We start from the raw sequence: 14,960 nt of genomic DNA on the forward strand, positions 1-14,960 counted from the left end.
TTGTCCTCTTCTTAATACTGTTACACTTATTACTTCTGCTGCCTTTACTTAGTAAAAGTTATTGTAGAAACCTGGACAAGAAAGATGTTATCTCTTTCTGACTCTCAGTTAATAGAAACCTTCTCTGTATTATTGGGGGAAAAAAACCAAAAAAAGCTTGGAGATATATTCTTCCAGCACTTTCATCTGCATTTGCAGTAGGTATCTGAATGTCAAGGTCACACATTTATTTTAGACTTTTTAGCTGTTAGCCAAATAGCAGCAGTAGAATTTGATCATTAGATACTCAAACCCAAGAAAAATGGCCATATGGCTACATGTTATTAAATGTTACAAAGAAAGAAGAGAAGAAAGCAAATCCCTGCATATCTGTTCAGTACTTAGAGAAATTTCATCCAAAAAATTCAATTAGTTCCTCGCACATGTCACATGGACACATCAGTTTCACTGCTCCAAGTCAATGAGGCTGAGAGACCGCAGAGCATTTGGGAAGGAAGAGGCCGGGTTTGGTGTGGCAGCAGCATCATCAGCATCCCTCTGCAGCATTTAGGGAGGAAGAGGCCGGGTTTGGTGTGGCAGCAGCATCATCAGCATCCCTCTGCAGCATTTAGGGAGGAAGAGGCCGGGTTTGGTGCGGTAGCAGCATCCCAGCATCCCCACCCATGCTCTGCTCAGGGAGGTGACTCCCAGCTCCTCCCCAGCTGTGTCTAGACAGTGACAATGACAGTGCACAAGCTCCCAGCACTGAATGAGACTTCAACAGCTGCACCTAATCATGTTTTTGATCTACAAGAAAATTAAAAATATATGAATCCCTGAATCTTAGGTGTGAGAGAGTTTTGTTTTGTTGTTTTGTTTTTGTTTTTGTTTTTTTTTTTCTCTGAGGAGAACTGTCACAATAAAAAAGTAATTAATAATGTATTTTGCTGTTAGCGTCTTTATAAAGAATTGATTTTTCTGGCGTGAATTTGGGGTTTTCTCCAAGATAAGTTGCTCTTTGAATAATTTACAATACTACCCTAGAGCAAACTGAGATTTATACCAGAAACAACAAATAATATTTTTAAAGGTAAATTGAATCACATGCCATTATTCTTGTGTAAGGCTCTTTATTTAAAACACACCTTGCTCATTTCAGCAATACAAGTTATAATTAAATCCAAATACTTAATTTATGTAACAATAGAATTACTACAGGGAAACAAAACAAAAAGAAATTAAAAGGAGGAACAAAAGGAGAATTCAAACAAGACTTGTTTGAAGAAAAACTGCATTACCCCCTCCAAAAAATGAAGCAGTTACTTACACTTCCAACATTAGGACTTGGCAGACCTAATACTAGATCATCTTTTTTCTAGTAAAACAAGCATTTCAGAGGAACACAAATGACCTTTCTAACAGCCCCAAAACAACAATGTCTTTTTAATGTGTACATGTTAAAAAGTCATATGTATGATACAAATTTCTTCATCATTACATTACATGTTTTCTCACTTGGCCCCATAATTTTGTGACCTAAACAGTGCCAGCCCAGACAGTCTGACCTTTAGTAAAGTTTTTACTTGAGCCCAGCTTAATTACCCTTCAGCTCAGTGCGAGAAATTATATGGCTATAAACTACGAATGAAACATACATTTATATTATCAACTATTCCTTCATAGGACATTTTAAAAGAGCCTTATAAAGCTTATTTAATTTTTTTAAGTGAGAAATATCAGTTCTTCATTTAATTTTTCCTTATGAAATTTGTTGTCGATTTGCACAGGCAAGATGTGGCCCACAAGTGGAAAAGAAAACTCATACAGGAAGCAAATTTCTTCTTTGAGAATAAATAGCAATATTATGGTGGCATTTATCAGGCAGGAATAAAGACAGTATTTTGTTTGCTCTGCCACCTGTCTACATTAAGGCAAGAATTTATGGCTTCTATTAGCACATATTTGTCTGGATGTACATACACCAGTGGCCATCATAAAAGTAACTAAAAGGGTTTAAAATACAGAAGCCAAACGCTCTTAAAGGTGATGTTCAGAAGATTGTTAAAAATAAGTCTGTCTTTTCTTCTTATTTAATATGAACCAAAATTACATAGGAGGATTCTTTTACTTCTATTTTAGCAGGTTCAAGATAAAAAAAAATAACAAAAATTTAAATAATTTTTTAAAAAGCACCAAAATGCAACATGCTATACTATGTATGATATATCTATATGTTTTCATCAGAAAAGAAAGTAGAAAATGGATTTATTTACTCTGTTATTCCACATTTGGTGCTCACTATATTCTTATTAGTGCATATTCAGGCCTGAAAGAAGCACCAGGAGTGAGGTAGCTCTGTGACACAAAGAATTTATCCCTCCCTGGTATTTCTGCCTGAAGGGAGAAGGTAACCTTTCTGTAGCTCTGAATAACTTCCCTGGATGTCATGGTTTAAGCCCAGCCGTCAACCAAGCCCCTCACCAAGCTTGCTCACTTCCAGGTGGTAAGATTGGGAGAGGGTCAAAAAAGCAAAAATGACAAAACTCATGGATCGAGACAAAACCAGTTCAATTGGGATAGGAAAAGCCACACAAATAAAGCAAAATAAGGAATTCATTCACCACTTTCCATGGGCAGACAGGTGTTCAGCCATCTCAGGGAGAGCAGGGCTCCATCACATGTGGCAGCAACTTGGGAAGATAAATGTGACCACTCGAAACATTCCCTCTTCCTTCTTCTTCCCCCAGCTGTATATACTGAGAATGATGCCATGTGGTTTGGAATATGCCTGGGGTCATTTGGCATCAGCTGTCCTGACTGTGTCCCTTCCCAACTTCTTGTTCCCTTCCATTATCCCTCCTTGCTGGTGGCATAATGTGAAGAGCAGAAAAATCTTTGACTCTGTGTAAGAACTGCTAAGTAGCTAAAACATCTCTTTGTAATCAACAGTTTCCAGCACAAATCCCAAACACAGCCCCATAACTACCTTCTGCTGAGAAAATGAACTCTATCCCAGCCAGAACCAGCCCACAGAGTAATAGGGACTGTGCAGGAAAAGAAAATTGTAATTAAAAATGTAGGAAATATATTAATTAACATTATCATTACAGATCAATCATCTAGGAAGTATTTGTGTGTATAGTACTCAAAGAAAATATTCTTCTATTGTCAACAAGCTTACATTTCTTGAAATGGGGAAAAGGTCACCTGCTTAACTCTCAGTCAAATGTAGAAAGAAATTGTTCACCCAGATTTTATATATTTTTGCTCTTGTATCCAAAATAGCATACTTGCTTGTACTTGAATTTCATACCCAGACTTAAAAACTGTAATAATATTTCAGTCTGACATAGAGATTAAAGTATATCAAAATATATGTGCAAATGCTAGTTTAAGCAAAGCCTTTTTCAAAAAGGGAACCTGAGGTTTCTGACCTGATATAGCTAGTAGATAGAGCAGAAAAATTGTCAGAGTAGCAATTTTGCATTTGGGCATTAGGGAACTGCAGAATTATGCTACTTTTGATTTTTTTCCATTTGCATGGACACCTTGGAAAACCAAAATTTCTAAAAATCTTTGTTTTGGATATTTAATTTATACTTACAGTAAAATAAAATTCTCCTGATGAGAGGATTGTCATTGTCTCTAAAAGCAGAACTTAGTCTATTAATCACATTTAGCTTCTGTCCAAACCACTGATGTTCCATTTAACCAACATTGTCCATGGCTATATAATACTCCTTTTCTGCCTTTTCATTATATATAGAAACAAAATATTTAGTTGCATCTCTTTCTACAAAATGTAATCAATAATTCTAAATGTAGTCTGTTACTTGGTTGAGATTAGCTTAAAACAGCAAAAGTTGTACATAATGGGGACTTATTTCTATGACAGAAATTAGTACTTTGAAAAACTTGTGTCACTGTGTTAGGCATCATGAAAGCTGTATACTTTACAAATCACCCATGGTCTCAGAAAGCACAAATATTTGTAAATAAAATGCCATTTTTTTTCTTTATTGCGCCCTTATAAGTACAGAAGGAAGTATGTTTGTTTCCTTTCTAGGGGAGCAGAGTAATATTTTTTCTGAATGTTCTGTATTTTCTATATTTATTACTGTTTCTATCTGTTCACTTCTGAGTATACGACAAAATATTTTTTTTGCCCTGTGTTAAGGATCATGACAGGAATCTTTAATTAATAGCAAGTTGCACTTGAAGCCAAAACCAGGGACACGTGATGGAAACTCTGCATTCTTTGCAGTCCTGGGTGTCCAGTAGAAATTTAAATTCATGGTAGCAGGCTGTAATGCTGAAGCAAAAGAAACACAGTTTATTTGGGCTCTGGTCCTGCTTACTTTTGAAAAGCTCTGTATATTTTTTACAGAAAAATGCATATCTTCTTGTAGAAAGAATGAACAACAGAGTTTTCAAGGCCAAGATCCTTGGTGCCACTACAGAATGACAGATATTTCATGTCAATTCCCAGTTCTACAGCTCAGGAGGAAATTAAGCAGCTTTGACACTTATATATCAAAAGCACAGAAAACCCATGTAAACACATACTCAGAGTAGAAGTAAGAATGAACCGAAAATATTTTTAATGGTGATAGAGAGATGTTGGAAGCTAAGCACCATGCAGCTGCTCACTCATACCTGCGCCCTCCTGTCTCAGTGGGGTGGGGAGGAGAACTGGAAAAAAAAAAGGTAAAAGACATGGGTTAAGATAATAATTAATTAATTAAAATAGTTTGATGATTGAAATAATTATTATATTTATTATTAATACTAAATACAAAAAATAGCAAAGGAAATAGAGACAGCAAAACCAGAAAGGAATAAAACCCAAGAGAAACAAGTGATGCCCAATGCAGTTGCTCACCACCTGACTGATACCCAGCCTGGCTTGAGCAACTATTGGCCCCTCTTGGCCAACTCTCCCCAGTTTAAATACTGGGTATGACATTTTATGGTGTTGAATGCACACTTTGGCCAGTTCAGGTCAGCTGTCCCAGTTGTGCTCCCTCCCAGCTCCTTGTGCAGCTCCTCACTGGCAGAGCATGGGACACTGAAAAGTCCTTGACTTAGGGTCAGCACTGCTCAGCAACAGCCAAAACATCAATATAACTGTGTTTTCATTATCCTCATACCAAATCCAAAGTACAGCAGTGTACCAGCCACTAGGAGCAAAATTAACTCTATCCCAGCCAAAATAAGAACTATTCATAAGGCAAGTTTCTGTCTTGTGATTTTAGCCCACTTTAAAGGGAACTTTGCTGTTTTGCTGGAATCAAAACATACACATAGCTTTTGAGAAGACAATGAAATGTGTTTTGCTGGCAGAGTCATTCACAGCATCATCAATTCTGTGAGTGTTCTCTGCGTCCTGCAAATACTGAGTCAGGAAAATGTCACTTCAACTGTGTTTACATCCTTTTATGCTCATTTTAAAAAGATTAAAATAAAGGTATCAAGCTTTCTAAAATGGCAAATTTGAAAAAAAAATAAAAACAAACAAGTTAAAATGTTTGCTGAAACATATTTATTATTTCTATTCATTTCTATACCTTAATTTTTGATGCTTGATTATACAGATCAATCTGTCACAAAAGACATTGTGAGTTGTGTAAATAATCAAAAATAGAGAAATTCTGAATATTGATATTCACAAAAGAACTCTGATTAATTACTTCTGGACTATTTTTCAAGTAATTAAGAAAAAAACTTAAAGTTTCTCAATTCTCTTATGAATATTCTGAAAAAGAAAAAAAAAATCACTCACAACTGTTATTTTTTCACAGAACCACCGAATCAATTAGGTTGGAAAAGACCTCTGAGATCATTGAGTCCTGCCTGTGAGCTGACACCACCATGACAACAAACCATGGCACTGAGTGCCACCTCCAGCCCTTCCTTAAACATCACTGGAGACAGTGATTTCACAACCTCACAGGCTGTAATATCTGATCTTCTTTCTGTGAAGAATTTCTTCCTGATGTCCAGCCTAGACCTCCCCTGGCAGCTTGACGTTATTTGTCCTTGTCCTGTCACTTGGTACCAGGGGGATGAGGCTGGGCCTCGCCTGGCTATGCCCTCCTTTCAGGCACTTGCAGAGTGTGATAAAGTCTCCTCTAAGCTCCTCTTCCCCAGGCTGAAGAGCCTCAGCTCCCTCAGCCACTCCTCACAAGGCACAGAACATGTGCTTTGTTCCACTTCAGTCACAGATCAAAAGATTCCTTTCCAGCTGACATCTCTGACTGAACACAACAACTGCTGCTGAGATTTACTCAGGTGTGGCAGATGAAAATCAGCTGTGTTGGGATCAGTCAAATGAAACAGACACTGCACTGCTACCTAGAGAGCAGATAGAAGGACACACACTGTCTCTTTAGATAGAACCCTACTAAAATGTGTGTCAAATAATAACAACAAAAACTTCAAAATAATTTGTACATTAAACATTTAAACATTTGTTACAGTAAGAAGCAGGGATACTCAATGTGTGTTGGAAAAAATCTTGAATTCTGTTGAACCCATTAATTTGTGCAACTAATTGATGTTCTATGCGTGGTATTCATTATCACTGAGAATACAGTTCTGTGTTACAAATGAAATGCAATTATTAGAGGTTTGCTTTGCCTTCATTTAGAAAAGCTTTTCAGTCTGTGCAACTTTTCCTTTTGCAATACTAAATACTTTTGCTTTAAGCATAATATGTGGTGGTTCTTTTGGTTTAGTTATTTAAAAGGAAAACCCAAACCAACCACTATAGGGTCATGTGCAAAGACCTCTCCAAAAATGTGTGACTTTATATGTGTGTAAACGCAGGTTTGTTTGAACTGGACAGAGATCTCTTGACGCGTCTAAACTCTAAATGCATTAAAGCAGATTTGCTCTTCCTTCTGTGATCTCTGCATCTCCCCTTACCTGGCATGCCACTACACACCTGTTTAAAACCTGAAATATTGCAAATTCTGTCCTAGCTTTAAAGTTATTCTTTTTTACAGGAAGTTTGAAATTATCTTCTTTATTATGTGAACATGAAAATAACAAATCTTATAGTATTAACATTTAGACCTGTGAGGCACACTCATGGTATAACTTTGCCTAACTTATCCAAGTTTTATATTCTGTGGTATATGCAGTCAGTGTAGTTTCTGCTCCTAAGGATGCATGAGCAATTTTGTGTGTGAGAGAATGTGCCTCTGATTCTTGAAAGGAGAGGAGTCCATTTCCTCAAAACAGGTTAAAAAATAAAAGCCCACACTAACCTATTAATAATATAAAGTCCAAAAGATGCAAGGGTAAGTGGCAGCTGTCTGTCACTCTATGATTTTTGGGATGGCCATTTTTGGACACCTATAACTAACTTTTAAATGGAGTTACTTAAGCAAGAATTTATTACTTCAGTCTCAGCAGTGGATTTTGCACAAGCATTTCACGTATCTGTCCAGCAGATTGCTAAATTTTCTGTCACTGGAAGCAATGGTGTCTTTGCTCCCTTTTTCTTGTCTCTCTGGAATTGCCTGCCAGGGAAGGATTAGCATCCTGAGCTAAAGGAGGTGGTGGCATTACCTCTTTCTCTTTAGGATACCACTGAGAAGGAAGGTAGCAGCTTGCAAAATCCTTCCTTGGCTACTGAGTATCCCAAACTCCTTTGCTCCGTCCTGTTTCCACATGGTCTCACCCATTTTCAAGATTATGACCACTTATTCAAATTCAGCTCCATCTTCTGCATTCACATTTCAGTTTTCCCCTCCTGTTCCCCATCTCCCCTTTGTGAGCAGGCTTTCTGCCACTCCGTGTCCACAGCTTGGGATCCTGCCAAGACAACTGAGACAGCAAGTCTGGAAATTGCCTATACAGCCTTGCTTTGCTAGACTGGAAAATTTTAAAAAATACTCTGGAAAGATTTATACAATGGATTGGCAGCTGATTAACAGAAAAACACACCCAGGAGCCAAAATGAATTTTGAGTAGTGTAGAAGGATGCCAGCTTAACAAAGCTATTCACAGGACAGGTACAGGGACCAACTCCACCAACTTCTGCCACCCTCTCTGGGGAAATCTGATGACTGTGGTGAGAAACAGTCCCTGTCCCCCTGGATGTGATTGTGCATTGTAGTAAGACCTGAGGGTGAAAGAATAAAGGAAACAGTCTCATGAGGAATATATATGTCTCTTTAGGCTTTTTCCTTCTCTGAAGTTCATGGCAGCACTTTGGATTTCATTAGCATTTAGAGTAGGTCAGACCCATACCACCACTCCGATGTTTTTAATTGCTCAGCAGAACATTTTTTCATCCAAAGAAGATTAAAGTCATGTGACAAAAATTTTCAAGTCCTCTAACTTCAGGTAGGTTGTCTGTTAAATAATACTCTACTGAGATCAAAATAATGGACAAGGGATCCCTGGATAACAAACACATCTATGGCAACATAAAGGTGCATTGTGTCATTAAGATATTTTCCACTTAGTTATTTTAATACACACAAAGAGAGTTAAGTCCAGTGTTATTCTTAATATGTCACAAACTTTGCTGCTTTTTTGTTGTTCCTTGTGAACTCCTTGATTTTCAGTATTGAAAACAGAATATTACAAGCATTGTAAAACCACCAGCAGTATGTTATCAGCCATTATTGTATTTTGCACTCCCCTGTATTCTCTTGTGCATGTTTTGTTTACTAAATTACAGTAATTCTAAGTGATTCTTTTGGAATAGCAGTAGGAATAATTGCTCTGATTTATATTACTCCAGTTCTGCAGTTTTCTCTTAGTATTTTCAAGCAAAAACCCATTTGAAGCACTGAACCAACAACATCTTTCTTGTTTCTGCATTAGTTTTAAAAATACTGGATTTTGCTGAACTGAATGTTCATAGATTCAAAATGTATTAATGCAAAACTAAGTTAAAACACATTGAAGTTTTCTTGCCTACATGTAGCATATTCTTGGAACTTTTTAAGGACCCAAAGCCTCAACCAGGTATTTAAAAGAATTACTTGAAGTTTTCAATCAGACTTTTTTCAGCAGAAAACTGGTTTCAATAAAAGTTGTTCTTGTAAAATACTGACTAGCTTCAGCTAACTTTACTTTTAACAACTGACCTCTGAAAAGTAAAACATTCTCTTTTTCAGGCAAAAAATATAAAAACATTGACCCAAAGTAAATTGGAGAAAGTTACCGCTTTAGATAAAAAACATGTTGCTCCTTATTCCCTGATATGACTTGGAGTTGTCTTCCAAATGATAACTAGGCCATTCTCATGTCTTTGTATTTCATTTCTACTGTCTTCTTTGGGAAACATATCATCATCTTCCAATGAAAACTGCCTAAAACTAGTCAGAACAGACTCTTATTTCTGCGGGAAATATTCTATATTTTCTTACCCCCAAACCAAACAGTCTATCAGATAAAAGTCAAAACCTCATTGACACAGATAGTGTAGTAAGTTATTGATAGTATTTTTCAATGAAAATATAATTAAAACTTACTTTTCCTTTATAAAAAAAATTATATGTCCGTTGTTACTTCTCATTTTTTCTTCCCTCCCTATAGATTTAAATGTTCTAAGCTGTATGTTATTTTGCAAAATTTGCTGTGGAAAATGTCTGACACATGGCCTTGGGATGGTCGGTACAACAACTTGTGCTCCTTCTCTTATGGTAGAGGGCACAGCAAAATTCACTTTAGGAGTATGGATCATTCCATAAGGATATGGAATGATATCTGTGCTTTGCAGGCTTAGGTAACACAGAGAAGTAGTATTTTAAAATTTAATTTGGAGAATATGTATTTTCCTGTTGTTAAACTTCTGTTGTGCTTTTTCTCATTTTAAAGGACAGCAAAGTAAATTTTTGTAAATTTCTGGAAATAATAGAATAAGTCTTTTCTTTTACTAAGACTTAATTAGATAATTTAACACAATATTAACCTTACTATGAAGCTTTATAAAAATTTTCATCTCCAAGCAGCTTTCCTGTTCAGATATATGAAAGTGCATCTAAACCAATAAGCCTGATTCAGGAAATGATGGGCTCATTTGCATCCTGGTCAGAACATCAATCAATAGCTTTCATTTTGTTTAAAGGCCAGGGGCCAAATTAGAGTTTAAAAAGTCCTTGTAAAACCTTTGGGTAATTTTGAGATTGAATCTAATGAAAGATTAATGAATACAGGCATCCATTTCTAGCCCATCTATTTACATATGACTTCTACCTTAAGTCCTGCTGAGAGGCAATCAAAGTGAATCAGTCTGTTTCTGCAGATAGTGCTGACTGGCTAAGAATAGCTCCTGCTACCATTGCAGTCTCTTCTTTTCTGTGCTTGTATCAAAAGTCTAGAAAGCCAGATGTAAGAAGGAACAGCAGGTGCACTCTGTGTTTATCACTTCTAAAAATTTAGCAGAATTTCCTAAGTATTGGAATCATAGTAAATGGTAGGTGTGGTAATATCCCCACATAAAGGCTCCTACAAGCTACAGACATGGAGAAAAATTTCCACTGGTGAATGAGAGCACAATACTCTTTGAATCATAAATTTGTATTTCCAATAAACTGCTGAGTGTATTTGGTTACATGATTCCTTTTGCAGTCATAATCACTAGATTGACTAATCTGAAGTCTTTTATTCTGTGTAATAAATGGATCTCATTAATTTCACTTTGCAATATTATTTGAGCTGCAGAAAGAACACATATTTTCACTACTGCTACTTTATTTATTTTCATGAAACACATGATTTGCTTTCTTTCTAAGGGAGACTAAATATTCCTGATCTGAATTTTTCTTACAAGAATAGCAGCTGAAGGCTTTGTTTGGTCTTTTTTTCATGTGAAATTAGCTATTTTGATTTTATGTCCCACACAAAAAGAATAAATTGTCTTTTTTGTCATCCAAGTTGCATGATGTTTCTCCTACTACTTAACTAAACTTAAGTTTCATGAGAATGCACACCTCAATTTCTTCAAAATTATTATTTTACTGCAGAAATGTTACTTTGAGACCCAGAAATTATGAGAACCCTTTATTTTCTAGCCTGTTTTCTAAAATAGTGATGTAGTATCTTAACATGATGAAAATATTTTTTTAAGTAACCCTTTTTACGGATGCTCCTTTTTCTTGTGCCTTCAGAATTTAAACTTTACATATAAAATCAAAAAATTTTCAGAGCACGCTATTTTTTTTGCCCTTTCTCCGGAAAATTAGATGATGTAAATTTGCTTTGTCCTGATCTTCACCAAATATCTTAGTGTATCTCTACTCTTTTCAGTCATTCCCTCTCTTTCATGCCAATTCCCAGCCACTCTTACCCTCTGTGAATCACCACTGTAGGGATTGGGAGCTCCTGCTAGTTTTGCATTGAAAAGTCCCTGTATTGTTACTAGGTGCTAATCAGAGAAGTCACTGATATTGACGAAGTGATTTTACAGAGTTCTGTGCATTCTACTAGAAATGAATTATTTTAATATATTTAGAGATTAAATGTAAAAAGAATAAAAAATCCTCCCAGGTATCTTTTTGAATTGGATTAAAGATATTGAAACAATAAATCGAAAGCTTTACTCATGCTGTATATACAGAAATGGAAATGAATATTCTGTTGCATCTGAGTAAAATAATGTTTATATCTTGATTTGTTCTAGAAAATTTAAGGCATTTTCGACCAGGCTCAAGAAAAAGTGTTTTAATTGAGACATAATATACAGATAGAGGAAAGCTACAACAGCAATGTACCAGTCCTAAAAATTCCAAAGATTAGTAAAAAAGCAGAACCACATTCGAATTCCTGATCCAACTGGAATTTTAGAGGTAAGAGAAGGAGAGAAGTTTCCATCACAAAAGAAGTCTGCATTAAGCATTACCATTGGCTCAAGGAGCTCTCCTTGGAGTTTCTCTCTCAAGGCTGCACAGAAGAATCAGGTCCCCAGGCAAGGGAGGATCTCCCCATCCCGAGGGGAATCTGGGAGTGTCAGGGTAAGATTGCACGCAGGAACCCACACCTGGTGAGTGAAGAGGTGAAGCAGCCATGGGCAGATTTTTAATGAGATAATCAGGAGACCAGAACCGGAACAGGTTCTGTTCAATGAGATGCATCATTATGTGTCTATCCTCAAGGGCCCGAAAACCTATGGATTGATCCTGGCACTACAAAATTCTGTGTAGTAGTGACTTGTGCAGCAAACAGGCAGCCAAGTCCCGTTGGTTTCCATGGAAAAGCACCTCAGGATTTTTCCTTTGCAAAGAAACTGAATTAAACAAATATGAAAGAAAAAAACCACAAAATCTTTAGTTAAAAATGGGGAAACTCTCAGTACAATCTTCCTTCTTATAGCTCATTGTAGCTACTCTTATTTTCTGAGGGTAGATGTGGTTTTCCAATGTGATTATATAAAAGTCCTAGAGCACTTTGTCATGACATGTAGATATTTGTATCAATAAGTAACATACTTGAATTGTCTGAGGGAGCCACAAGGTCTAAAAAAGCATATTGTATTAGGAAGTTCTGAAATCTGTGTGATCCTGGCATCCAAATTATGTTTGTTAAAGCACTAACCTGTTCCACTCCAAAGCTCAAAGAGACAGCTGCCTAATGTGTGAAACAAAAGACATAAAAATGCTCCTCTCAAAAATACACAAGTCCCTCACATGTATAAATGAAGGGTGCCCAAAATATTGCGCACAAGGAAAGTTCTGCTTCCCTGTGATCACAATTGTTTTCTCTGTGTAAGAAATTAAAAACAATCATATGCTCAATATCTCAAGCTCTTACCTGAGACCTTGTCATCCAGCAGATATAACACAACACAATCAAAAAAGGCAAACATTTGACAAGATGATGTGCTGGAGCCTTGTCTGCTCTTTCCAACTACATTAGATTATCTAAAAGAAGATATCATCCCACCACTGTCTTCTTGGAGTTCTCATTGCCTTTTGGAACTCTGACGCCGCTCTGCCAGGATTACCTCCCTCATGCATGGAACCTGCTCACTTTATCCAGGAAATGAAGTCTGGTAAATAAATACACAGACTTTTAGTGATAGAGAATTTTTGTAATTAATTTTGAATAAGAGCAGAAATATTTTTAATCCCAATTGTCTTGAAAAGTGAGCAACAAACTAAATCAAAAGCTTTTCATGTCCTTTTACCCTTTTCTTTCATATATTGCTGTTTACCTCCAGATATTACATCATTTACCTCCAGACAAGACATTTTTCACCTAAGTGATTCCAATAACTGAAATAAATAAGGTTTATGAAGATGATATTCTGTGAACCATGTAAATGAATTTATTCAAACTCAGAGCTCCACAATGTAGATATAAATATCTGACCTTGTTCTCCCACAGACTTGTTTTAATCTGTGGAAAAAAAAATATTCTTCTTGCATGTTACTCATCTCATGTCAAAGTAGGCAACAAAAATAAATCAAATTAATTGGACTCTAAATTGTCATTTTTATCAGTGATATAAAGGGATGTTAGGGACACTATCTCAGATGTAGAAAGCTACAAAGTAGAAATTTAAAGTTAGGTGAAATGAATCTCATCTCATCAGAAAATGAATCCTATAAAAAGTGTCTATTTAAGAACTAGTCTTTAGAAGAGGTTGTGACACCCAATATTTTACTATCTGATTTAATTTGATGAACCAATTATAACTTTACAGACTTCTGCTGTTCCTCTTTCAATTGTCAGCTCTAAAAAGCTTTTGTATTATAATTTATTTGCTAATCCAATAAAAATTATTGCACTTTGATCCCTGTCCTCTTCTCCTCTCCTCCTCTGTAACTGAAAAGCTGCTCTTCATTACTTCTGGTCCTGCTGATTATATGAGCTTTTATCTTACAGAATTCTGAGGTTGATACATCGACATATGTGAAAAGCCATAAAAATTTAAGGTGTCAAGGAAGGAAAATCCCTTTCCTTCTGGATTTCTTAACAATTTTAAAAATGCTGCTAACTTTTCTAACTTTAGTTTAAAAACAGAAGATGTTTTTTAGAAAGTTATTAAATTATATTCCCAGCTGTCCTGGTTTCAGCCCACATCAGTGGGGTGGGGCATGGTCATAATGCTACTCAATACAACTTTACATCTTTCCCAGGGTGGGGAAAGAAGGACTTTTCCTTCTGGTGGGAGAAATAGTGGCATGGTGGGGAAGAGCTGGTCAGTGTCTGTCTCAGTTTTCCATGTAAATAGTTTCTTTGTCTTATACCTTTTATTATTAATATTGTTGCAGTTACAGTTAGTTTTCTTATTTCTGTTTCCAGTAAATTGTTCTTATCTCAGCCTGTGATTTTCAGCTTTTGTGCCTCCAGTTCTCCACTCCATCCTCGGAGCAGGAAGGGGGAGGGCAGGTGGGGAAGGAGCGAGCGAGCAGCATCTGCTTTGGGAGAGTCTCCGTGGGGACCCGGAATTGGGAAGCACTGATCCGAAACCATGGCGACGGTACCTCAGCAATGCGAGTGTCATTTCATTCCATCCCATTAAAAGATACATTCTTACAAATGAGTTAGTTAAAATGAATTGCGGCTCTAACTTAAGTCAGTTCTACTCCTCTAGCTCTGCCCTGCACTGACAGAACAGCTGCCATTGGAGCTGTAACATCTCTGCAAAGGGTTGGCGATGCCTTCTTTCACCCATTGAACAGCAATGCTTGACCCAGAGCAGTTCTCTATAGCTCTGGCAATTTTACATGGAAATAAATGTGTGGCTGGAGTGGACAGTGATGAGCAGGGTCTTTTAAACTCAGCTTTCATACTGAAGACAAAATGTAGCTTAATGCTCTTATGATATTGCTCAGGATTTCCCTGCAAATGGAAATGCCCTCAGATGATAAATAATTTCAACTATTTTTGGCACTCATAATAGCATGAGATGAGAAGGGCATCCTCCAAAGACAGCTGTCTTTATTACTTAGGAGGAAGTCTAGACAACCCTGCTACATGTTGTAGTTTTGAAAAGCTGAATTTGAGAGAGATAA

At 36.6% G+C, this 14,960-nt stretch overlaps 1 long non-coding RNA gene across 1 annotated transcript in view; it reads right to left on the reverse strand.

Moving 5' to 3' along the window:
* Window positions 1–1,110: 1,110 nt before the first annotated feature.
* Window positions 1,111–14,960, reverse strand: part of LOC113458589 (uncharacterized) — a 38,117-nt gene continuing 24,267 nt past the window's right edge. The window contains exons 2-3 of the long non-coding RNA XR_003378964.2: window positions 4,636–4,671; window positions 1,111–4,291 (exon numbers count right to left, since the gene is read on the reverse strand). This is a non-coding gene — a long non-coding RNA (uncharacterized LOC113458589). The remainder of the gene's footprint in view (window positions 4,292–4,635; window positions 4,672–14,960) is intronic.

The sequence above is a fragment of the Zonotrichia albicollis genome, chromosome 4 (genome assembly GCF_047830755.1).
Source record: "Zonotrichia albicollis isolate bZonAlb1 chromosome 4, bZonAlb1.hap1, whole genome shotgun sequence".
NCBI lineage: Eukaryota > Metazoa > Chordata > Aves > Passeriformes > Passerellidae > Zonotrichia > Zonotrichia albicollis.